Raw genomic sequence first — 27,934 nt, 5'->3', positions numbered from 1 at the left:
CCTTTAAAAATTGTGAAATGAAGGAAATTCAATAGATGCTTCAATCTCCTCTGAGAAAATTTTCTTGATTTTTAGGAAATGTAGGTTTTCTTTTGCTTTCAAAACTGACTCCCCAAGTGACTTGCATAAGTCTTTTGTATTTCCTCAATTTTCCTCATTATAACATAAGACTAAATGTTCGGAATGTAATAGAATGTGTCCTATGAAGCCTTTGTAGTATTTCTGTCGATCCAGAGTTAGGAGTGAGGACTGCCACACTCCATGAACAGCTCTGCTCCCTCTCCTGAGCTCCCACCCAAGTATTTGCCATGACCTGAAGAACAGAACATTTTTTTGAATGGAAAACAAATTGCAAAACTGTGCCCTTGAAAGGTGATCCCATCTCTCAAGATGAGATAAAATGTCCAGACCTGGGTGCGACGATGAGAAAAAAAAAGACACACAAAGACCTACCCTTTTTCCCAGCTGGGTTTATAGAAGGATCTGCTGTGCTGTTTGCTCTCTCCTCTTTCACACGTGGCCAAAGAGCACTGATTATTCCCAGGTCAGTGGCAGTGCCCTTGGCAGCAGCCCAGCAAAGGCACTTTGCCAAAGGCAGCCGAAAATGACTTCCAGGTTCCTAGCCCTGTAATGTCAGTGCCGGTTCTAAATTCAGCAAGCTCTTTTCCTCCATTCCCACCTAAACTGGCTGCTTTTGTGGCATCTACCATGTTATGTCCTTCATGACATTTGATGAGAAGCATTGCTGGGGCTGGGGTAGTAATTTAGGCTTTTCAAGATTCCTACTCTGTCGCTCTCTTTCCTTTTACTATACATTTTCTCTGAGGTAAAGACAACTAACTAGTCTTCCACTGTAAGTGTCCATATGGTTTGGGAATCATGATCTAGTTCAACACACTCCTGGGACAAACATACCAGCTCTTGGTGACTTACAATAGTTTTGTAACAAAATATGCTAGCATCACCGTGGAAAAAAATAGTGTCAGAAGATGGGAGACCAGCAATGCTACATGAACAAAGCTGCAGGAAATATATGGGGTACGGTGTTACCAGCATTGCTCTGGTAAAAAAGTTAAAAGCAACATTCAAAGAAATAAAATATTCTGCCAATGTGATCATGCTAAAGCAAAATTGTGAAGAAATAGATGGATAAGGAAAGATCTATACCAGTTATAACATCTTGAAAATCTCAAAGCTCTGTGCAATGCAATTTAGGTTCTCACCTCACTTTAGACAACTAAAGGACAGACATCTAAAATTTAGCTGTTACCTCAAAATCCCGTTATAAGGGATAAGATTGCAATATGGATACCTCCAGAGGGTGATCATTCTCACCTATCTTTCTGGTTTAGATAAATCATTATCTGGCTGTGCCTATACCGGTTAACTGAGCCTAGGGTGACCAGGCTAGAGTCTGATTTCTAACTTGAAGATTTAGTTTAGCTGGGTAAGATTAATTTCACCCTAACAGGTCACTTCAATTGGTCATATTTAGGCGTCTGCTCACTTTTTTTTTTTTTCATATGTGAATATCTGCTGCAGAGAGCTAGCAAACATGACACAGGATCTGCAGAAAACTTGCTGTCCACTGGAGCATCAGCTAGAGGCCAGGCAGGATGACAGTCATCATCCCAAATGGCACTAGCATTCTTGTGTGGCAACTGAATTGAGCTTCCTTGTCACTATATTTGACAGTTTTTGCATTATGGTCACCATGTTTTCCAACACCAAGCAATGTAGTTTGCTGCCAGACAAAATGGCAAGTTTTTGCAGCTGTTTTTAGCACATGTGAATTTCCAAGCTTGCAAGATGGAAGGAAGTTAAGGCCAGACTTTGAAGCATTACTTTTATACTTAGATGAAGCGTGTCTGCCCTAAGCAATTTGATAGAAAGAGGGAGGCAGATAAGCCGGACAAGTCTTCAGAGGTTAATGCTTTGCTCAGTTGAATTTATGTATGGAGCTGTGGTAGTTGCGTTAGGTGGACTAGATAGTCCTCTTAAGGCCAGAAACTCACAGAGCTGCTGATGTGGCATCTAAATTAAGCAGACAGAGTTTTCTCTCTCAGTTCTCAGGGGCAAAAGTTACTCAGTTTAGTGTCAATTCCAGTATTACCCTCTCAAAGAAGAGTAAAGATGACTTCATAGGTTATATTCCTGGCTCAGCTACAGATTCCGTTTCTGATTTAGCTTCTCTGTTCTTGCAACTGCCTGTGATGTGCATGTAGATAAAAATACTTAACTATTTTCCAGGTCTGTTCTGAAGCTTAATTACTAGATATTTGTTAAGAGCTTTGAGACATTTATGAACATAAACTGAAAATGCACTCTCTCCTATCCTGCTGCTTATTAAGGGTTATTATTTTCTTATGGCTGTTCAGCTTGTTTGGTTTTCAGAATGTTGAATAATCTCCTAATAATGGCATTATAAATGAAAGACAGACTAGAGACATTCTTCTTCGGTGACATTTACAAAGAAACTGTAACTCATGCTGTTTGAGAAAAAAAATCTTGTCTTTCTTCATCAAAGATAAAAGCCACACTCTGCCTCAAGGCCCAGTCTTTCTATGATAGCAAGACATTTCACATCTTCTTTTGTCCCTCAAAAAGAGATTTGCTTTTACATATATTCTCTCTCTTTCACTCCCTCTCTCCCTGTCTCTTCCTCCCTGCCTCTCCCACACACGTATAGTTATGCAAATGCATGGTCTTAGGAAATAAATCCACATATCAAGTAAAAAAAAAACTTGGAGAGAGGTCCCGTTTTGAGTCCACCTATCTCAGACAGGTCCTCCTATCTGTCTCACCGAGGGACCTACAGGGTGGCAAGAAAATACGGAGTTCCTATTTTAGGACTTAGAGACCAAGTAGCTTATAGTGGGTAAATGATGAGTTTGGCACTAAGTTAACTGTAATTATCTTAATGTGTTGTGGAAAAAGCAAGTTTGCCTTTCATCATCAGCAGGGATCTAGAACCAGAGACAACCGAAAGCAAACACGGAGAAAGATAACCTACAAAATGGATAGGTTTACAGGGTAAAAAAGTTCTGCTTTCTTGGCTACTTGATTATCTACAGGGCAAACAGTTTAGAATACTTCAGGGTTTCCTCCCAAAAAGCCCAAATCTTGATGTGATTCCAGGGTTGGTTAACCCTTCCTTACTAATAATCCTGTTGAGTCAAATATAGAGCTGACTTCCCTTACCCTGGTAGGAAGAAATTGTTGGGCTGTGGGGTGGATTGGAACATCTACAGAAGAGAGGTTGGTATCTTTTAAGAGTGATATTTAGCTGCATTAAAAAAAAAAAAAAAAAATCAGTTGTCAAATAAGCCTTTTGTGTGGAGGATGGCAAGTCCTTGGCATAATGGAGGCATCAAGGAGATCTGCAGCTTCATGAACACGAGTGCAGCTTTGTTATGTGAGGGAGCGTGCCTTGACATGCCCTGGACTTTTGCTACCCTGACTGTTGTCTAGAGTAATAAATTGAACATGTCAAAGAATGTTTCCAGGCAATTCACTTGTCTGTACACTAAATTTTTCAGACAGTCCCTAACATATGTTTGACCTATGCCAACAGGTACTCTCCCAGACTATTTCTGGGCATAGCACAGCACCTGCAGAAGATGAGAGCCACTTCCAAGAGGCAGTCTGAATGCCACCACCTGTCTGACACTGGGAGAGCTCAGTAATGTAGCTTCGGGTCCTCCCATATCAATAAGCCACAAAACCAGGGAGCGGTCTGGGGTACGTGCAATTTTTAACATAGATACAGTTTCACTGTCTGATTTGGAACTTCCCTTTATAAAGAATTGGGATGTTATCTTTAACCAGTATAGGCTGATGTGCCAATGTGGTTAGGGAAGGTTGCACCAGATGCAGTATCAGTATTTCAAGAGGGTCTAAATATTCAGGGTGGCAAATGGGTCAGACTCCAAAAGGAGAAGGCTTCTCCAAATGTGAGCATTGCTTCTAAACGCTGGTTAACAAATGCTGGTGTGTTGGGTGGCTGACAGCAAGAAATGTCCAGTAACATTTGACCAGCAGTTAGAGAAACTGGACTTGAGAGAATGGTGAGGTTTCTGGAGAGACACTGTTTGCTGAAACACTATCAGTTCAACTTCAGCAAGACTGCCTGCTGCTGAACAAATGTGTAATGGATACCTTGAACTTAGACATGGTCAGAACAAACCTGTTGTCCATGCCCACCTGCCCCATCCTCTTTCCTTTTTTAAACTTGACCTGCAGCTCAGCGGTGACATGAGCCAATAGATCCTTTCAATTTAGTTTCTGCAGTCTAGTGATCATCCAGTCTTCGACTCGGTTGTCTGCACTTATCACACTGCTTCTGTCTAAAGCAGTGGAGTGACAAAGGATAGCTTCATTTCTAAAATCTGAAAACCCCAAGTACTTGGGTGAAGCCAAGATGTCTCCTATATCACACATCAGTAATAAAACATAACTGCATTCTTTTATTATCTCTCCCAAGAGGATGTTGTAGGTAGCAGGCATGATAGCCCATAAGTAGTTCTAGATAAAAAAAAAAAAAACCCACACAAAAATAGTCATTCTTTTTCTTCAAGGGCAGGAGACAAACTGATATACACTTAATTCCTCACTTTTGGAGGGCAATAAACTCAAAGTTGGCAGCTACAAAAAAACAGGCTTTCTTTATTTAGCAATTTTAGAGTTCTTGGGCCATAATAAAGTGGCAGTTTCGAGTCTTCTGTATGTTCTTTAGTAACAATAAAACATTCCTCTAGCCTCCCATAAGGCTGACACTGGGAATTCCTAAGCTCTCCAGACAGGCCAGCATAAAAGAGATTTTTCTTCCTGTAACAACTCTGAAGTGATAAAATACACCTTTATCAATACTCTTTGTGACAACAGAGGACATATAGGCCAGGTTGCCTTTTATGCAGATGACGTTCACTGTTTGCTGCACGAAATCCATCTGACCTGGAGACTGGTACCAGCACGGATGGACAGTAGTCGTGAACACTGGCCAGATCTCTGGGTTTCCTGACATTGCTCGTATGATGCTAAACAGTGGTATGTTCTAATCAGTAATCAAATGTTCTTTGACTACTGTAGATCCTAAATGCTTTCAGAATCATAGACAGAGTATTTTATTTTTCTTTCTGAAAAATTATTTTACCTTTGTTTTGTGCCCAGTTTGTCTGGGCCTGTCAGCATGGATACAATCCCACTTCGTGTTTAATGTTCACACTTTGTTAAGCAAAGAACATCTTGGAAATCAAATTCACAAGTCACCAAAGTGAATAAAGCTAAAAAGAGATCCAAGATAACATATTACTTGGAATCATTTCTCCACAAGGCTGGCTAAAGAGGGCATTGGCATAGGTTAAATGGAGGGCCGTGGAACACCTAAAGACGTTCACCAAGATGTTTTGTGTTAGAGCTTAATTACAGCAGTTTAAAATTGTATGTAGGACACCTAAAGCCCTGCTTCTGGATGGCACATGTTGGCAGCTAAAGCTATGGTACCTTTCCATATGAAATATTGTTAACAACAGCAGCAACAATATTGTATAATGCTACAATCAAAATTGGAGGCTTCTAATATTATGACCTGAACATTTGCATTTTAATTGCATAGACAAGAAGTAAATCAGATTTGGTATGTAATTTAATATATTGTCTATTAGTAACAACACAGGTAAAACTATGTTTTAATTTCATGCTATTATACGAGGGTAAATCTCACAGTCCTTATTTAAAATCTATTTCATCCAACGATTTCCTAAAATAAATGGTCTGTGAATGGTTTTAAATTTTTTTTCTGTTCATTTAATTTAATTATTCATATTATTTTTTAAAAAGGTATCTGAAATGAAGAATCTGAAGTTTTATTTACTTTAATATTGTAATTGTATTTTGCATGTATTCCAGCTAATCTAAACCAGAACAATAGTGTCGAACTATACAGGCTGATGAACAAACTATGGACAAGCAGTAAAAGAAAAAATGCGCATACATGCGCACTAAGTAGAATATCTTTCCAGTGAGCCTCTTTGCACAGAATCTTCTTAGCAATTCCCTTATCTTTTCACTCAAATACCTATATTTACTTTTAGTAGAAAGATACGTTTTCCCTATGTAATGTAATGTTTTTAAGGTTTGTCATTAATCTTATAAGGAAGACACTCTTATGAAGCAATTTCTGACATGTCAACATCCCAATCGTTTAAAAGCAGGACACAACAGCTTTTCTACCTTCTAAGGATCAGCTTTTTTCTGAGCCAAGAGCAATCAATATCAGTTTCTGTACTGGGGAAAAAATCGTGCAGCATCACAGTAGCTGTGGTGGTACTGGTAATGTATGATGCCATATCCCTTCAAACACTTAGAACCTGAGCAAACCATTCCTATTAAGTTAGTTTAGGACTAGCTGATGCATATGAAATATTTATTTTCTTCTGCTTCTGGCAATAGTATTTGGAAAGAAAACATGTATGGCTATAGCAAATTAATTTAGATTTTTTCTGTGAAAGATAAAGGTTCACCCATAAAACAAACAAACAAAAAAAAAAATTAAAGAAACCACTCTCCTTTCTATAAGTCATTGTCTAAGTCAACTGGCAATATCATGCCCTAACACTAAGCAGTAAATCTTGATCTCATTTTTATGTTGTGAACTCCACAGAAGTATCCGAAGTGGAAAGATGTGACTGTTGTCAAGAAGGCTTTGAGAAAGGGAGTCAATATGCGTGGGAGAACCTAGTTCACTTTTGCTTTTCACTGTCTTCAAGTGTTGAATGATGTATCTATATGTTGGAAAGAAGGAAGGAAGGAAGGAGGGAAGGAAGGAAGGAAAGAAGGAAGGAAAGAAGGAAGGAAGGGATACTAAAATATCTAATAGAGCTGTAGTGAATGTCTATTTGTGGTTGTATGTGAAGCACTCAGATATTCTGTTAATGATCAATGGATTGAATCAAAGGACAACAGAATGATTTAGGGTGAAAGAGAACACTGGGTGTCATCTGGTCTTACCCCCTGCTCAAAAGAATTATGCATGTTTTGCATAATGTATCTATCTATCCACACATACATAAAACCTTCCTCTCTGTTCCTCATGCGCACACACACAAACACAGGGTTTTTAGTATAAGACCAAGAAGTGAAACAGACTCTTAGAAACTAAAAAAAAAAGTTATGGAAAATTAATAAAAGTATCTTAGCCCTTACCTTTAATGATTCACTAGCCAGATTAGTCAGCTTAGCTAAGTCATGTAGTTGTTCTGTGTGCAGAGTAAGAAATACAGTGTGTTCTGCAGAGATCATCATTAAGTAAATCTTTCTGTTATATCCCTCTAAATGAATGTATAGTTTAATATGAAAGGTTCACAGAGAGAAATGTGTTAATTATTGATGTGGGAAATTTTTGACAATCGCTGTGGCATTGAGGTTCAGAACAACCAATAAACTGCAGAGGCGCATATTTTAAATATGATAATGAAGTAATAGAATAATTCATTTGGAAAAACATGAATTCACAACTTTAAACCTTGATATAAGAACTTCTAGATATTTTCAGAAAGAGATTCTGTAATTCTTGCAAAAGCTGTGGTCATGATGCACCATTTACCAGCTGATGCTCCCAGCCCCATGTTACCTAACCATTTGAAGTAGATTACTGAAACAGCCCCTTCTGGTTTTGTAATCTATTAATCCATGAATATTCTTCAACAGTGGAGGTCAGCAGCAGCTCAGAATAGAAAGTTTAATTGCAAATGTTAGATAAAGGCCCCTCCTCCCACCATGTCATGCTCTGGTGATCTAATGTAATAGATTCATATCCAGTAATGAAGTTTTCTCCCATGACAGCAAACTATGAAGTTATTCCACGGACTTTTAAAAAATAGAACATTAGCCTTACAAATTAGAGTGACAGATTTGTCCAAAGTTTATCCTCTATAGCTAATGTTGTCTAAGAATATCAGAAGTGAATTTTTGCTGCCAGGTTTTAAAGTCAAATTTGCCATTCTAAGAAATGAAAAAAAAAACAAACCCCAAACTCAAACAACCCCAAAATGACTCCTACAAAAAGCAAAATGAAAGGGTCCATATGCTGCTGCCCTTAGTCACACTGAGTAATAGTTTAGTTTGTTAATACTTCCTAATGCATGTCTATGCTTGAATCTGAATTTACAGGCTATCTTTACTATGTGTGCAGCTCACTGCATGGGGAAAACACCACTCTCACCTTTTCATGTGGGTTCATGTGCATACCTGTGTAGGGTGCAGATGGTTTAACCTTGCTATGTCCAGTCATCACGGTGTAGTCCTTCTGTCCTTGCAGCAGTACCATGTGGTCCCAGCTGAGCTGAGATTTTTCTGAGAAGAGTTTGACATTGCCCACTGAAAGGGTAATTGGGATTTTAGGCTCTCAGAGCTTACGTTGCCTTACTTTGGGCAGGGTAATTCAAGCCATGATCATTCTGTCAGTGTTGATATGAAAAAGCACCGCTGGGTCGGGGTTAAAAGCAGGGGTTATATCTGCTTAGATACACATTTCAGTGATTCACTTCAAGTGCCAAACAATTTGCATCCAAACTATACATACCATTATGCAGAACAAACTGATTCTTTCTAGCTAACCTTCCACTTCTCTGATTCCTTTCTCCACAGTAAATTGCTGATAAGTCTTTTTTCCTGTCTTTAAAAGAAGATGAGATCAAATACAGGAGAGAGAGAGAGAAAGAGGAAAGAAAGTTCAAGATAAGGGAAAAATGTCTAAATCCAATCCTATGGCAAGTAAGTCACTCGAGGTACATACGCTTTAGGTGTCATCTATTTCCATTTTACAGTAGAGAAACTGACCTGAAGAGTGTTTAAAAAAGTCATGATAATCCAAGAGCAAAACCAAGAAGAGCCATAGAGGAATTCTCTCTTGCCTGGAGAAGCCATTTATTCCAGTACAAAATCAAAACAGATCTGATTTAGCTGCATTTTGTGCAAAATATGCACTGGTACAAATAACTATGTAGCACCAAGTAATAGTGCCTTGAAGCAGCATGAATTCACATGAGATTGCTACATTGATAGATGGAAATGCTGGTGAAGTCATAATTACAGCTATGGGAAGGAATACATTATAATTAGCAAAATTATGTGTGGCCTTCACAGGTCTGCCTCTGTTTCTGGAACTATACATGTTTTTAAGCAACCATATAGCTCATTAGCTATACACACATGAGGAATTTGCATCCTCCATGTGTATCAACTAGATTTCCTAATTTATGTCCTCAAGGCCTTTAGACTTCCCCCTTAATTTATTCAGCAAATTTCACATCTTTTAGACAAGACATATTGAATCTCAGGGCCTGGGATTTGATTGATCCCAATGTAGAGGTAATATGTTATCTTGTTGCAACAATATCTGACAGGCATTTATTATGGATTTTAAAAGGATAAGGAGTCTCACACAACAGCTACAAAAGTCTGTGAAATCCCTAAAGGTCATATCCAGAGAAGAACTTTGAAACAGAAAAAGCCATTCAACTATTAAAAAATAATGATCTGTTGCAGAACAGAAAAGACCACATATGGTCTGATCCAAAGCTCGCTAAATGGGATGGGAGTCAGATAATTATGAATTTATATTAGCAACATAAGGAGGGCAGCAGAGGGATTCAATCATTACGCTTAATTGGTTAGGGAATATCAGAAAGTGCTGTATTATATTGTATCGGGGATAGATTTAAATAAATATTAAGAAAAATATATTCAGATGAGAAGCAAGAGGGTAAGGAAAAGAGCATAGCTGGTGAATTGGAAGACAATGATTAGTTATTCATGTGAGATGCTAGGGACTATTAGCCTGAGTGACCTGTTAGCTTTCCATTTTAGATGGTTACATTTTGCTTAGTGAAAATGTTAACATACTTATCAATTAGTTTTGACTTTTCTTTTACTCCTTCTTCTAAGATGTTGTGTAGTTTCAAATCCCTTCTGTAATAATGAATAAAAAGTAAGCAAAGACAAGCACTTGGTGTATAGAAATATATAAGTAAATGCAGTATCACCTGTACAGGAAATGAGCAAATTTGGATTACTGAAATTTAGCCAGAATGCTGGTGGGTTTTGTGGTTTTTTTTCTGTGTTTCTATATTCTGAAGAGATAGCTGCATTTCAGTTATAAGTGAAATTATCAGTAGATGAGCATACTTCTTATGCTACTTGCTCACTGTAGGTCTCAAGATAATAAACTGAACTGTGTTTGAGTCACTGAGAAATTTTCAAACAGTTTGAAAGATTCTGTAAAGTATATTTAAGGATTTCAAAGCCACCTTAAAGATGCAGATGCAACAAACCCATTCATTTCTGGATAACAACGGTTTCAGATCTTCTCAGCAGCTTTAAGATCTCAGTATATATTCAAAACATGTTTTTAAATAAAACGGCACTTCACAGACTGAAATGTGCATTAATTAAATCACAGCTTTGTTTCTGCTCTACATAACTCATACTGATTTGTCTTCTCTCTTCTCATGCCTGAAATAAGTAAGGTGCCAAAAGCTTTTTAATACTGATACTAAGGCTGAACTGGCTGACTTTGTACTGGAACACATGAGGAGTTCTTACACCCCCATCCTACCAATGTGGTGTGCGAATGGTAACCTCCACCTGAGCTGTAACAACACCTCTAAGTTACAGCTGGACAGAATCTAATATCATATGCCATCATGACTCTATCTCCAGTAATACTCTGATCTGAATTTTTACCAATTAGGAACATAAATTGGTTTGAAAGTCAATAGAATTTTTGCTCTGGTGCCTAGATTTCTGAACATATTAGCTGAGGCATCTGCTTCTGAAAATATTTTAGGGGTTTTTGTTGAAGTGCTTTACTGGGTGTGCCACAGAATATCTTAAAGAACTTAAAAATCTGGTCCCTAAACTTTGCAGCATTAAGCAAAGAACTTTTAGAATACAATGAGAACCTAAGTAACCCACAGTCAGCCTTACGAACCTCGTTCTTTGATGCAATATACAAATCATCCAAAGAAAATGTAAAGGGATATCTCTATAGGCTAACCAAAAGTAGCACATAATGACTAGACCCTAAATGTTTACGTCACCTTCTGTAGACTTTTTCCCTCCTCTACAAGTACATCCCTTGAAAATCTGTAGCACCATTCAATGACTGAGATGTAGTTCAACCCCAAAACCCATGAGCAGAGCAGCAGGTGACAATTTTATAAACCTACACTAGACTCATCAGTAGATGTGTAAAAAAATCAAAAAGGATACACAAACAAGTGCTGTGCCAAAGGCTTTATCCAGTAGCTAATAGAAAAAGTCACACGGACCAGTTATTGAATTTTATTATTATAAAATGGCTTATTCTCTGCATTATGCTTTAAATGGTCAGAAACATGTGGAGGAAAATACTCTGTCGGGTTACTGAGCTGGCCACCATGCTGCTAAATCATTTAATGTATTCAGTTTTATTTTTTAAATAAGTGAGGTAAAGTCCCGCAGGGCATGAAGCAAACACAGCAACAGCACTTCAGTTTTAATAGTGTCTGAGACCCAGCCCAGCTTGCCACCCATTTTTCACAGCTGGAACACGGCTGGTCCAGAAGGAGATGTAAGGTGGGTTATTCTTAGGCTGATGTAACAGCAACTATCCCATTCGCATGTCAAGGCGTGCTCTGTGATTGCCATCGGACACAATCTCATTCGCTGGGCAAGTCCAAAAGATGAGACCATAGACACTAAGCTAAATTTTGGATGGTTGCTCTGTAATGTTTAGGGAAAAGCTGAAGCCAGCTCAGTAATGCTTTCGCTGTACACCTCACCAGCTCCCTAGGAGCTGGGAGTTTACTTGAAGCTGTGGTTTGAACTGATTCATATAAACTGCTTGAAGCCAATTAGCACAATGTAATCACAGTAGCGGTGGTAGCACACTACCTCCAGCAATGTGTGCTGACAGCTTGCTAAAGGGTTACAGGAAGGAAGGAAACCTTGGTTTAAATTTGGGTCACCTTTTTACCATCTAGCACCTTGGGCTGTGCTTCGGCAGGGTGCAGTGCTGCGGTAAGCATTTGTCTGCTTTGATGTCCGTGTTGCACAGGCATTCACAGGCAGAGGAGCTGTTAAACAAAGAAAAAAAAAAAAAAGTAATAATTTATTAGGATCTTTGCTCATACGGGGAAACAAATCCCTCAGGCTGTTCAGCCACTCCCTGGTTGATGAAGTGAGTTTCCATTGCAAGGGTCCTTGCAATGATAACTTCAGCTGGATGCGGTGACACTCCTCAATCCACTGATTTTCTCAGTTCTTACACCCAGCTGGTCTGTGGTCCTGTGTGACTACTCCAGCACATGCATGATCCATCACTATATATAATCTTATGCTACATATAAAATGTCTCCTGCCTTAGCCATGTCCAAAACACTGCCCTATGTGGCCATTCCTGCATTTGCAGAAACAGTTTCTGCTGCTGACTTAGAAATGGCTTGTCTAAGTACACTTTGACCAATTATGCATCATGAAAAGACTGTATAGGGCTGTTCATTCCAGTTAGGATGATTGTGAACCAACACCCAAATCTGGTATTGTCTCCCCAGTCTCCCATTTCATTTAGTAACTGTTGCACCATGCTAACTTGTGTATGAACAACTATCCAAAGACACCGAGACTCAAACATCCAAACAAAATGCAGTGACTTCATTCCTTCGTCAAGATGAACTATCCTTTGCTCCATCTGTCCTTTTTCTTTCAATATTGACCTCATGTTAACTGTTCTGCTGTGGACCTCATTACTTCTGCTGCCCAAATCTTCTTCCCCCTACCTGTGAACCTCCAAGAAGATACTTTGAATGCAGCTCTTATTTGTAAATTTGTAATTCTGTTCCAGAGAGCTTCTCTTATTCTCTTTCAACAGCCTGTGCTACTTAAAGAAATGCAGTCCCTATAGTCTAAGCAGACAATTAACCCTGGTATCCCTAGAAACATATGGTTAGTATTCCCCTGCAGGAACCAAGAATAACTTAATTAGAAGTTCAGCCTAGGAAGTGGCTGCCTAATGGTAACAATGTTAGTTCTTCTCTATGGTATTTCATGCAAAGCCTCTCCCAAAATAGTTTACAGAGTTAAAATATATCTATATATCCCAGAGGAAAAGAGAAATTAATAGGTTTAAGTAATGATGAAAAGACATACTGAAATGAGGTTTTAAAAATAGATGAGCAAGCTGATGTGGAAAGAAATATGTGAAGAATATTTTCACATGACAAAGACTGGAGAAAAAGGAGCTTATGAAAATAATTTTTTACTTATTACTATTAGAGCCCAAACTTAGGAAACTGTGCATGAAATTTCTGTAAATATTTGTTCTAATTCCCAAACAATTCCTTTGGTTACATCTGTCTCCTTCAGTATGAATTTTCCTTAAGTATTAATGCCCTCCACATGTATTTGTTTAGAAACATTATTGAAAAATGTTTTCAGTGACATCAAATGTTAAAGATCTGTCTTCAAAGACACATATTCACCCCACTTAAACTTAGCATACCAGAATATTATAAGCTGAGTCTCTATTCATCCTACATTTCATACACTAGAACAGTAAAGGTAAATCTGGAGATTGATTAAGGTCTTAATCAGGCTAAATATCCCTTAAAGTTGATAAAAAAAATCTTTTAATATATAGGGAGGCTGGAAGTTTACTATGTAGGTACTTGAAGTTAAGCAGGTGGGTCTGCATAAAAGTGGTCAAACGTTTTACCCAACAAATAAACCCTTCTCCCTGCATTATATGACTAAACTAAATAACCTCTCATATCTTAGACATTACACATTATGGAAATAATCACTGATAACCGAAGCATGGCTTCAAAGTGCTGTGCAAATTATTTGTAGAAAATGCAAACAGATAATAAAAAGAAACCTCTGAATCCATGGTTAGCCAAAGACTCTGGTTCTCACTGGAGATATTGGATGTTATATGTCAGTATGTTGTGCTGAATAGCATATTAGCTATAATCAATAATATAATGCATATTAATATATCTTTAAATGTATATTAGATGTACTGAGTGTTAATTAAATCATATATGTAATTATAATACATGTAAGATGTCTCACTATCCATTTACAGATATTCTGACAGCAGGAAAAGAGACTAAACATATTGAACATACTGAGAGGAGAGAAGGATTACGAGACGTAATACAAATCCTGACCTCTTATGCCATCCTTTTCTCTCTGCTTTGATGTCTGCCCATATTCTGCACAATGCACAAGAAGGTGAGGAGCTGAGAAGATAAACCTGAAGCACCAACCTCAACATTAGTTTACCTTACGTAAAATACTGAAAGTGATGCTTTTTGTCAAACTCATTGAGAAATCCAGGTGCCCTCGTGCTGCAGAGAGGAACTTTTCTTGTCAACCAGGTCATAAATCAGCAAATTCTTTAGTGAAAACTGAATGGACAGTCAGCCAGTTAATCAGCAATTTGGCATGCTACTTCAATTTTTGATCTTCCAATTAAATATTGTCAACGCTTACAAAAGTGCTTAGGACACTCTGACATGTACCTGCATGAAGAGGAAGAGGGAATATCCTGATCTAGGTTATCTAATTTTCTAGGGAGACTATTACCAGCTAGTACCATTGCAAAATTATGAGCCAAGCACTCAGTAGCTGTGATTTTGACTTACAAATCAGCTTTTTAACATAAAAGGCTCTTTTTCCTTGCGTTATTTAGGTGGTGGTCTGGCACAGGTCCAGGCTTTTCTCTGTACAAGGTTGAAAAAATTCAGCCTGAAGCTGAGATGTTTTACTCAGCATTTGCTTTCAGGAATTTCATGGTATCAAGAGCACTATTAAGAGATCTGAATTTCATCAGCTGCAGTTTGACAGAAGGTATTAAATGTTACTGTAATTCACTATGACTTGACTTTGAGGCTTACAAAACAAAGGTCCTAAGACCTATATCCTTAGGATTAATGATGCAAATGATTTGTTTTGAGACCAATATGAGGCAGCTAAATGCATGGGAATGCCTGGGACCAAATGACTTTTCTGAAGACAGGTTTATATTCTATTGTAACTTAGGAATTTTTCCTATCACAAGAGATCATTTGGCCAGTGCTGCTCAGTACTTGTCTAAGACTCCTTCAAGGAAAGCTCCAAATGCCTCTAGGAAAAGGGGATTACTGATACACTGTGAAATCTTACTCAGTTCATTATCTTGTAACAGGCATTTAAAATCAGACCAGTAATGCCTACCTTAAAAATCTAGCCTAAAATCCTGGGTTTGACAGTATCTAAGAACAGACATTTAGGAAAAAATGGTAAGAACAAGGCAACCTGTGTACCCTGGCAGTTTCCAGAAATCTGCTTTGCAGGGAGTTCCTGACCCTGGGTTTTTACTTGTTGATCTTTTGTTTAATAGAACTTTTCTCTATTAATTTGCCTAAATGCAGTAGAAGCTATTCTGTTTCCCAAATGAGCAGAATAAAAATGAAGTTTTCAACTTATCTTAACATGCTAAACAATAGCTCCAAATTAAAAAATGTTATAATCACAAATAATTGCAAAACAACTGCAACAAGGGAGACATATTTTGGAGGAAAATGCTTTCAGGAACTGCTAAAGATGCAGATGATGTGCTGCTGTCAGGTGTGTTGTCTCCCCCTTTTCTTGCATAGGCTCTAGCATCATAAGTTTGAAAATTTCCTGAGTTTGAAAATATATAAGAAGCAAATATTTTCAGACTGGTTTACTTATCACAGTACAAATGTTTTTGTGAAGATACTTATTCTGGAATTCAGCTGCCTTATTTTATGACCTCAGAACAGGCTTGCTCTGAAATAGTTACCAGCATGGATCAACTGCTCTGTTATTCCTGCTTTAGTGTAATTTAAATTTTAAATTTTTTAAATTCAGTATCTGCCTAATGCATTAATTATGATATTTTACAGTTATAATAGGGTCTAAGTAAAACAGATGAGATCCTTCGCTAATACAAGCATACTGGGAGAGCCCAAATGAGAAAAAAGTATTACTTAGAGGCAGAAAACCTGGCCAATATTACAACTAGAAAGTAGGAGAAAAAAATGGAATCATATTGTCTCCACTAAGCTAAGGTACATAGGAAACAGCTTTTCCTACTCTTTTTTTTTTTTGTTGTGATTTCCTGGAATTTTTAACTGTGAGAGTTTGATCAAGTTTAAGAAAAGCATCTAGGTGTCCTCATGTAGCTGTCTAAATGTACGTTGGGTGTCTAAGCTACCATCACAGTCAGAGGGGACCTGTACAGTATAATTCCTGCTGCCACAAGACCTATGGCCAAAAACAGGTCCCTACTTTAAGGTGGGTTGCATCTCCCCCCCCAGGTTCTACTGCATGCATTAACTTGGTTTCCATTAACTCCAATGGGAGTTTAGAACCTAACTGAATCCAGGCACTAATTAAGATGTCTTAATCTGCAGCTAAATTCCACTGTTGGGGCTCAAGTCATCTAAATATCAAGTCCTTTGAGATAGCTCAGCTCACCTTTGCCTCCTGACCAGCTGAAGAGCCAGAGAGACACAGGTCCTCTATCAAATCTGCAAGTCTGTTGAGGGTATCTCAAACACCCTTGCATATCTCAGAAACCACTAGATGATTAACCAGCTCTTCTGAGCCCTAAATGTCCTTATATCATAGTGGAGAGCATCCTGGAGAAGGCAATTTATACATTGATCCATGATAGGGGGTCACAGAATATCGAAGCAGTGGGAAATGCAGGGGCTATAGTGCCGGAACAGGTTTATGTTAGAAGACTTATCTATGGTATCACTTTCTGAGGCCACCATACTTCCCCCATCCCTTTATCATTAAAACAACACAACAGAAAAAGGGGTTGAAAAAGTCTGGGAGCAGGTGATAAAGAAGGCCCATGCAGCTTGCTTGGAAGTGTGTCTGCATAGATCTTCCAAAGATTGGAACATGAAAAGGTCATATAATTTACATGGTGACTTGGTCTGCATTATCTCTAGGGGGTCAGGCCAGGCTGTAAATAAGCTAAACAATGCAACTTTCTGGGCTTTGCAAAAACCCCCTCCTTCGTATCTATTTTAATGGTTTGTATTCCGTTGCTTTCCTCCCCACCCCTTCCCAGAGATTGTTCTACCTAATAAATTTTATGTAGTCATAGCAATGTTTGCAATTTAAAAATCTAACAGATTTGAGCCACAGCTGCACTATCCTGGCAAGGCAGACCAGCTTCGGGTAACAAGATTTATTTTCCTTGTGTGCTGCCAAGTCAACCTGAAGACAATGTTAATAGAAAAGGTCACAGACTGATAAGCTGACATGTCTCTAATTCTTCAGGACAAATCCGTGGATGGCGAATTGAAATGCTACTCTGCAGCTCCTCAGGGGCAGAGGCATTAAAGTTAAATGTTACAGATGTGAAGGAATGGCAGCAAGCATGTTTGGTTTGCAAAAGAGCTTGTGGCTGTGGTGGTAGAAATGCAGCAGACACCAGCAGAATTTATCTACTGGGCTAATGAATATTTTAAGGACATACCGTGACCACCTCCACGTAGAGCAGATCTCTCTGCCAAGGTGCAATTGGTGGTGTGGTAAGAAGGGCACCGTTCACAGGTAGAACAGGTAGCTTTAAAAGAAAGATCTGATTTCTCTTGTTTATGCTAATATATGCTTCTCAATGTGTGGAGGAGAGGGAGTGAAAGAAAATGGAAGGTTATTCTGCTGCTCTCAGGATGATGGTTTAAGGCTTCAGGCTTTTCATCTGGAGGCAGGTTGCTTATCTAATATTCCAAAATTCACCAACGAATTTTGAATGAATATTTGAATGAAAAGTCTCCTTTTGCCCTCAGTGGTGACACTTACACTAGTAAATTGAATTGGGATGTGGAAGTGTCTGGGACCAGAACATAATCATCTCTGTTGTTACTTGGTTGGAAGAGCCCTTGGTGTAACCCACACTTCCCTTAACAATTTGTGGATACAATTTGCAACTTAGGACAACCCAGTTACCATTCACAACAAGAATTTTAGACTTGTTTGGAGAGTAAGGGATGTTACAGGATGGAATTGGACTGTCCTATTCCAGCTGGTCTCAGCAAGAAAACAGTTTTGGGCTTGTTTAACTTGGCTAGTACAGACACAGAAAGTGGCGTATGGACCATCCATCTTTCTTCAGCTTGCTCACCTGTAATGAAGAGTTTGCAGCTAAAGTTTACAGAAACAGGAAAAGAAACAGCCTATGTTTGATCTTCCTCCAGGATGATGGAGAAGGAAGGAAAAGGTAGGCTTTCATTCTTATCCCATGAAGTTCCCATGAAGATGAACAGAAATCTGCTACATTCACCCTTTTGGTGTTGTCTTCTGCTTCAGGTGAAATCTTGGTGGCTCGAGTGCAGTATATTCTTAGAGAGGGTAAAAATTCAACATGAGCAAGAACAGCCCTGTCTTTTCATCCATCGATTGAACACATTAAAGAAATGTGAGACATTATTACCAGAATGGCATGACTAATTCATGTGAATATGGAGGCTGCTAATGATACTTTTGCTATTGACTCAGGGGAGACTAACAAGATAAATTTGTCATCTTTTTTTTTTTTTCCCCCCCTGCTCTCAGTCTGAAAGACTGACACATTATAAACAGAGGATAATGAAATGGTTCTGCATTAATTATTCCCGTTGTTTTCATGCTAAGATGTCCTAGCAAAGATCAAGGTCCCACTGTGCTCCACGCTGTATGAACACATTGTAAGGGACAGACACAGCTATGAAGAATTTGCAGTAGTAGAATGCCCATGTGAAAAGAGAAATACATACTAATATCTCATTTCCAGTATGAGCTTTCAGGGGGATAATCTGTCATGTTATATTTCCGGACATTTGGGGAATTTGCACGCATCTTTATAAATACCAGCAGATTGTTCAAATATTTGAGGACAACTGATACCATAGCACCACCGAACCATTATGAATTAAGCTGGGCACTTTGATTCATGAGAATATTCATTGCTGTCAGCTTGCTTTCTGGCTCTCCTTGGTCACTGCAGTGGCTGTTTACAATTTCCTTGTGCATGGGACTTTCTAGGGGTGGGCGAGAGGTGTGTCACTTGGCTGTGAAATAGGGACGTTTCAGGCAGAATTCTTTTTCTTCATCCCGAGCCTGTTATAGCAGATTAACTAAGCAAGAGAGCCTAATTTATGGGAAGCAACTCATACCACATTCATCTCAGCTGGATGGTACAGCCTGTGCTGCTGCCACATTTATGCAAAAGATTCAGAATTTAACAAGCATTGGATAAAAGCAAACAAACAAACAAACAAAAATCCAAAATACAGAGAGCAAAACCACCTAAAATGAATGATTCACCTAAAATGAGTGAAGGAGCTATCTAGCTTTACATCACTTGTTTTTCATATTACTTATTTGTCACCATCTCTTGGCTGTCTGTTTTCTGTTTTCCATGAATCTTGATAGCTGCTATCTAGCCAAAGGCTTCTTTAAAATCAGAGAAATACTCATGCTGTGGAGAACACCATTCCAGTATTTACAGTGAAAACATCAAAGCCCCAAACAAGAAAGTGAAAAAAACCCTACAATCTAACAGTCATTTCAGAATAAATTTTATAACTATCTACCTACCTTATAAAGTATTTAGATGAAATTCTGTTTGGATGTAGACACACGGAGTAAACATATGGGACTACTATGAATTTACAGGAGTGTATCAGGCCAAAATCTCACCCCAAGCTTTCAGTTGCAAGGGCAAATTTAAAAAGAATGTAATACTTATACTGTGGTATAGATAGCTCCTTCTATAGTTACTTTTTCTGCATCTTTACACCTGATGTGTGGTAGCCGTTGAACAGAATAGTCAGACTTTTAAATAACAATAATACTCAAAGCCATTGTTTACATGTGTTTCTTTGATTTTCAAATAAGATAGCTGCAAAACATAGCGTTCTTATCAGTCCATTACCTGTTACATTATCATAGGACATTTCCCAGGATCTTTAATGGACACACATAGGGACAGCATCATGATGTCCTGCATTAGATATTATAAGACACCTTTGACTTTGAGAGATACCTATATCTTGACTGCTAATGTTCAGTCTATTATTTTTTTTCCCAGTTTGTGTCTATAACTGGCAGGAAAGGTAAAAACCTGTTGGGCAGCTACTGCCTTAATTAAAAAAAAAAAATAAAAAATGATGTGGTCATCAGTGGAAACTATGACTCAGTTCCCATTGCTGCACTTGTGTTAGTAACTTCCCGTACTCATTTATTAATTACGCTTGCCAGGTTTTATCAAGAGGGCATTCACTTTTACTTTATACCCAGAAAAAAAGGAAGAATTTCAGTGAGTTAGAAAAGGTTTAATTTGGTACATGTCAGTGCATGTGTGCATGAAAGAGAGCAGGGTTTGGTCTTTTCCGAAAACTTGCTGTAATTGCAGTCTACTATAGTTTTAAACTGTCAAGAATAAAAACCATTAGTACTGGGTAGCCACAACAGCACAGACAGCAGAACATACCTCAATGGCAAACCCCCTGTAAATAGCTGACTGACCTATATTCATTCAACTGCATGCTTTACAGCTGAATTTTATGCTACCTTGCTAATTTACAGCTAACAGTGCTTAATCCCATGCAAGAAGCGTAGACCACCACTGTGAGAAAGAGCTAAAGATATCTTGAAGAGAATGTAAGCATCGTTAACAGTTCACATTTACTTCTTAGGTTCATATGCAAGTCAAATGATACACACAAGCACAAAACCCAACCGTTGGCTATACAGAATGAAAAGAGATGCCAATTCAGTGCCAAAGTGTGCTTGCAGATTGGACTTTGCAATCAACTTGCAGGCCTTCTCTGGCTTTTTCAGCCATTTTTTTGGAAACTGATTGACATTGTTGTTTTTATGTGCCACAGTTTCTCACTGAACACAAATTGGTTGCTGCTTTACATTGACCAAAATCATAAAGAGTTCCTCTGGGACCGATCATTTGCTCTGTGCTATTTACTATCTTTAATAATAAAAATCTATACATATTTAAAATTACTGATTGAGTTTGCAGCTGACAAAAAGGAAAAGAAGTGGATGAATAGCAGAAAACAGAAAGGACACAGCATTCCTACAGATAATCCAGGAAAAAAATTGTGTTAATGAGATGAAATATGTAGCTACAGGCTTAGAAAAGAAAATTGTAAGCTATATTCACTTGTTCGAAGACTTTCCCATTGACTCTAAAAAGCACTCAGGATTGTGCTGAATCATCTGATAAGGAGCTTCAGAGTGTCATTTAGGGCTATGTCATTAGATAATAGAGTATTATGAAACAAACTTAAGGATATTCCATTCTGTCTGTGCTTGGTGCTGGTACTTGCTTGGCAGTGGAATATTATGTTCCATTACAACAATTATTCACCAGCACCTGAGATCTTCTTCTTTTAATGGCCTATTTTATGTCACTGAGACTGAAAGAAGGGCTGACATGCATGGAAGAATCTGGCCCCTTTGCTTTTGAAAAAAAACCCTGACACTTTAGTGATCTCAGATGAAGACTGTATGCTGTATCAGCATGAAACACAAGCCTAGCACAAGTTTGTACACGCTGCCCTTATTTATATCTGCTGATGGACTTTATAGGCTTGGTAAGCTGTGGCTCTGGCAGGTTTTTTTCTGTTTTGGGGTTTGGGTTTTTTTTCTATTTTCCTGGCATGTTCACTTTCAATGAAAGTAATCAATACACACAGAATGTGCACAAGAATGGACTTGTGCAGGCATGAAATGGGACGCTGTCTCTTGTTGAGTTTATCCCCACTTATTTTCAGCTTCCAGAAAAACTGCAGCAAAAGGAAAGATCAAGTTGGAGTTCAGGTGGAGCTGCACAAATACGAGCCTCTCAGTCAGTAAACTAAATTTCCAGAATATCTTGAAGTAGTCTGATCACTGATTGTTGGAAGAAATAAAATATAATGTTTCCTGCTTTCCACACCTTTAGTCATTGCTGACTTGATGGTCATGCTGAGCCCACACGCTGCTGATTGTAGGAGCTTGAAGAGATTTAGGCTTGTAAATCCTGCTGCTGCTGGAGTAGCTAGATTGGGGAAACATGTCCCAAGTGCTCGAGGCTTGCTACAGGACTCTTAACGGGGGGCACTGTAAAAAATGGCAAACAAATTTCATCTGAACCCCAGGCTTAATTTCTACCGGTTCAACAGAAATGCACAACAATGTTGTGTTCTTCATTCACCTCCCAAAATGTACATATTCTAATTATTATGTGCATAAATGCTGCCAACTAAAAATACCAGAGATTTCTGCTGGTTTTCTCATATTGAAGTCTGCAAACTGCCACTTTGTGAGGTAGCAGTGAGTCTCACAAGAAACCATTGCCGAAATAGCAGGCATGAAGCTATGCAAAGCCTGAGGCACCAGTTTCTCTTTAATCCCATTCTTACGATGTGGTCGTGAACCCTGGAAGTGACCCCCAATGGCCTGGGGCTGTCATCCAGACAAGTGAGGGATACCTGTATTCTGGTTTGGCCAGCCTTATTTCCTCAAGAATGATGGTGTGTCTAAAAGCTGCAAACAAATTATGTCTCATTTGTTCTGCAAGATCATGCTGGCAACCACCTTTCACAGCCCCTCTGCCTCTGCAAGCTATATATATGTCAACTGAGATACACAGGCACTGAGTAAAGGTATATATTTATATATATATAAAAATATGTATACATACAGAGCAAGAACAAGAGCTCATATCTGTGCCTCATCTGACAGGCAGAGCCCTCAAAGAGCTGAGTGCCTCTTACTATTGCATGGAGGGACTAATTGAACGCTAATGAAAGACGAGGATATCAGGAAGCTTCTTGGCACAACCACTTCTGGAAACCATCTCTGTGTGCTCTTTCAAGCTTTTCTCATTGACAGGCTGCTGAGGTTTGGCTTGTGAGATTCAACATGACATCACTGATTGAATGGGTTCACCGGCTGATGATAAATCATATGTATCTTGAGTCCGGAAAATGGGTGTCTGAGCAACTCTTTTCACGCTCATGTTGGCACACAGGGGAGACATTCAGGATGTAGTTGGATGTGAACAGATTTACACAGGAACACGCTTAACACTAGGCAGTAATGTCCACTAATGGTTTGCAAGCAACATTTTATTATAAATGGCAAATCATTATTGCCTCCTTTGGTATTCGATGTAATAACATTTATCACGTTGAGTTATTTTGGTATTCATGGGGATGTCAGATGTAATTCCATAGGAATTACTGTTAGAGTGAATGCCCACTAAATTACAATGGAATTAATATGAAATTAGATATTACGGTAACATTATTATCAAAAGAGGTCATCGTGATTGATGTGCTGTTCAAATGAGGATACCAAAAGGAATTACAGTCAGACCTGATTAATCCAAATCAGTTTGCAGACTCCATTTTTATGCAGATTACAACACATTTTTGAACTGATAAATCAGCCAGAAGTACTAGTAAGGAGATGCAGACCACTGCCAAGTTTTCCAAAGAGCCTCTCTTCTGTATATTGTGAAATGGGATATTTAAGAAGCCAAATTACTCCCAACATTAAATCAATTAGTGGAAAATAATAATGATTTTATCCTTAATTTGGATGATGGAGATTATTTTGTGACTTTTAGTTTCATGGTGGAGGAGGAAGCATTGCTATTCAGTTGTCTCTTCTGGAATAAACACAATTGGCCAAGTTTCCTGTGAGCTGTGATCCAGGAATTCTCTTCCAGTCCTGTGTTACGAATTCCTCCCCCAAAGAAATTATGAAAGACTTAAGGTCTTCTGTTTTGTTCTACAAAGAGGCCAGGGACAAAGACATGAGCCATTAGTCCACTGACAGATAACTTGGATTGGCAGGTTGGACATGGACCTCCAAAAATATTCACACTTTTAACTCCTATTTCACTTCCTAGAGAACATGGCATCTAAACTATTTTACACCTAACTGTTTGTTCAGACTCCCCTCTTTGCTCCTCACATCTCACAGCTGTCAATCTGATTTTCGTTTACTATGTGCCAATAGCACAACACCCTCTGACTGTGTCCAGCCCCTGGATGAAAGAAACTCTTCATGTCTGAGTGAAGCTGGTGTTGTACGCTAATGGAAACAACGCGTTTCTTGCCAGCTACGCTTGTCCCACAGTTGTCAGCATAAGGTGCTTGACAGGCAACAGTGGATTAGAATGGGGGAAGCTGATGCAAAAATTAGCATTATTGCTCTGCAGGTTGAGCTGAGCATTTTTCTTGATAAAAACAATGGATTAATTCCCCTGAATAGGAAGCTTTTCAAAATTTGGCTTGCATCATTCCCTGTCTCCCGCTGATTTGGGATGGGACTTTTTCTTTTTTCAAATCACCCAAAAACTTTAGGTGGTTTTTTTTTACCTAAACTTTCTTTTCATGGAAAGGTATTAAATACAATTATAGGAGAAAATCCTAAGAGGATCCTAGGAGAAAATCAAGGTCTGAAATTATAATATAAGTTATATCTCTATCAGAAAAGTATAAACGGTTGTTCCATGAAGAACCTATGTATAAATAAAAGCTGTAAGATGGGGAGGGGGGGAAAGAGGGATTTAACCACAGCTTTTCATGCAGACAAATGACTCCTTTGAGCAAGGATTTGTGGCATAGAGATGAAAGAAAATGCATATACTGCAAAACATACAGATGGTAGAAGACATTTTTAAGCTCCAATTACACCAGGTGTTTTATACTTTGATTATCTTTATCTGTCCAGCCACTGAATTAGGGGTTAATTACTGAGAGTAAATAGGCACTTTTAGACAAAGTGCCCTATCATTGCTTTTTCAGCTGATCAGCACTGTAGCAGAGAGAAAAATTAAGTGTTGGAAAAGACTGCAACATTCCTTGGGTTTTGTTAGGGATTCAGCTGCCTTACAAAACTGCAGGTCTTAAGCTGAGACAAGGGAGGAAATTCAGTTCTCGTTCCATGTGGCTAAAGCCCGTTTCCAGGACAAACAACTGCACAAAGGGTTGGAAATCCCTAACAGGCAGAAGCAAGTCTCACTATCCCATAGTCTGAATGGCCACAGATAGGCAGATAGGTGTTATTCCTTCCTTCTCCTTCAGCAGTTGGGGTAGTCCAGATATAACTGCTTTCTGGGATTTGCTCTATTTTTAAGATGGGGCTTGGATTTTTTTGTTGTTTGTTTGGGGATATTTTTTCTTTCTTTTTTTTTTTTTTATTTGGGGGCGTATTTTTTTCAAGCAGGGTTTCTATCTCCATTTTTTCTTGTTGATTCCTTCATTCTGGGTTTTCCTGCGAAGCGAAAAATCTACACCGGTAGATTGAAGATACAACTCCCATGATCTGACCTTGAAGAAAACAGCAGTGCAACCCTTTATCCTTGTTAACATTGTTAAAACTCATGTCCCATCTCTTTATAGAAAGCTGAATTATCTTCCTGACCAATATACAGGTGTATAGGACTGACTGTCAGAGGACGTGTGGATTTACATTGGTGTAGGCACTGCCTGACTGCTGGGCTCTTTGCTGATCTCCGCGTAGTGCGGTAACACGTAGGGACCTCTTATAATGGAAAGCAGAAGCACATTCCGTTTTGCTGACCACATGCAGTGATCCCTCAGCTCGTCTTTCCTTCCTCTCTGTTTGTCTTTTTTTTTTTTTTTTGTTGGGAAGGAAAAAAACTTTAAACATTTAAAACCAATGCTTTAAATACCCAGAAAAATAAAGCAATACATTCCTTTGTCAAAAAGGATGAAAATAGGATTTTTTTCCTCAGTAATGTCAATTTTGCTCATTTTTTTGGCCATGTTTTGTAATACATATATTTAAATATCCAAGAGACGTACCTGAAGTTGGCAGACACTATGGGTGACTTGCACTTGTAAATCAGCAGCTGGAGGCCAGCCATGCTTCTTCAGACCAATGGTCTCCAAAGTGGGGTGCATGCACCCCAGGAGGTGCGCAAGACAATTCACTGGGATGTGTGAAGAAAATATTTTTTGTACTGGTAATAAGTAAATGAAAATAAATATTTTAAAAGTAACGGTTATTTCATCTTTATCTCATCCTTGTTTCGGGTTTTTTTGTACTTTTTGTAATGTACATAATATGTAAGTAGTACATGCATATGATTTATAAATAAATATATATATATATATAGGCAATGTGTGCTCAAACGTTTTTAGCGATAGAGGTACACAATCAAACAATGATAGAGACCACTCTTCTAGACCATCTTGAATGGCTCTGGCTGCCTATGTTTAGGCAGTTTAATCATTCCACGGACTATAATGGGAAATTAAGCATCTAGCTCCCACACGGGCATCTGAATTTAGGTGTTTGAACTCTGGAGATTATTCTCACACCTTATTTTTGGGTGGTTAACCACAAGATCCTGACAAATTCTTTAATGTACTGTCTGTAGTAGCACCACAGTCATCTCTGTTTTGTGAGATGTTAGTAGTAGATAGACTGCTTCCTTTCCTTCACAGAAAAATCTTGTAGGATTTTTACAAGTGTGTGAAATCTGCAGGATGCTGTTGAAAGACATCTTGAAATGTTTATAATCTGATTTTCATTTGCATTAAGCACACTTTATATCTTTTGTGGTAAACCGAAAATCTGTAATATATCACTCTGAGATGCCTGCAAAAGACCTTTAATGTGAATGAGAATATGGTCCTTGAATCACATATAGAATTATGAAACCACAGAGTGTAATAAAAGTATTAAACTCCCATTGTAAATTTTTTTTTTCTTAATTTAAAAATGTTGTCATTCACTATATGTCTATAATACTTTTCACATTGGCTAGCTGTTTACTGTAAGCAGAAACATTCTCTCAGACAGTTTAATGTATAGTTTAAGGTATATTTTATTAATAATAAAAATAAAGTTTTAATAAAGTAAAGAAGAATGATATTAATTTTGTAAGTGTATGTGAAGAATGTTCTAAAATGGATAAAATGATCTATTAAATACAGAAAGGTTTAATTTGCTAGTAAATTCTATAGATTATAAATGGGCTGGCTTTTGTTAGTTTTTATTAGGAAATTCTGTTATATTTCTACAGAAACCTATTAGTTTTTTCCCCACTAAATTATGTGGCAATTTTCAGGAATGGTTTGTAGATTATGTTCAAATATATAAAGGCTTATATAAGAGAAAAATAAGGTATAATTGGGACGAATGCTATATTCCTCAATTCAATAATTTTGTAGTTTGAAATTAAGTTCTTATTTCAAATCCAGCAAATAAAATCCAGCTGTATATTCCTTCCGACAAAAATAAAGGAAGAAATGAACAGAAGTAATACTACTACCCCCCAAGAATATATAAGGCCAAGGAGGCCTTATTTTTGAGCCATTTATCTTTCCGCTCTTTGATCACCTCTCTGGATCTTAGCAGGGGTTGGGAGCTTATTTGCAGACATTTAGTTTGTAGGAATAGTAAAAAGGAAAACATTATTCTGTGCCCTCTGACTTATGCAAATTCCTGTCGCACAGCAGACGGGATGCATGCCCCAAAGTTTGTCAATAAAATGAAAGGAGAGAGATAAAAATTCTTATAGGTCATGCTTTTGTATTTAGCAGCAAAGCAGAGATTCATTCTTATTCACAACAAATCCTCCATATAGAAGAGAAAAAAAAAAAAAAACTTCTGAACTTTTCTTCCAATTCAAGAGGATCCATAATACATGTAGCAAACACAAACGGATTATCATTTCCTAGGTTAGTATTTACTGGCCAGGTCCACAAGTATTGAAAGAAAATGTTTTTTCTACAAAAAAAACCCACAACCAAATACTACTTTAGTTTTCTCACAGGTTATATATGTATCTATATATCTGTCGTGCTTTAACCCCAGACGGCAACTAAGCCCCACACAG

This window comes from Haliaeetus albicilla, chromosome W, assembly GCF_947461875.1.
Source record: "Haliaeetus albicilla chromosome W, bHalAlb1.1, whole genome shotgun sequence".
Classification (NCBI taxonomy): domain Eukaryota; kingdom Metazoa; phylum Chordata; class Aves; order Accipitriformes; family Accipitridae; genus Haliaeetus; species Haliaeetus albicilla.
This window is presented reverse-complemented; position numbering follows the sequence as displayed.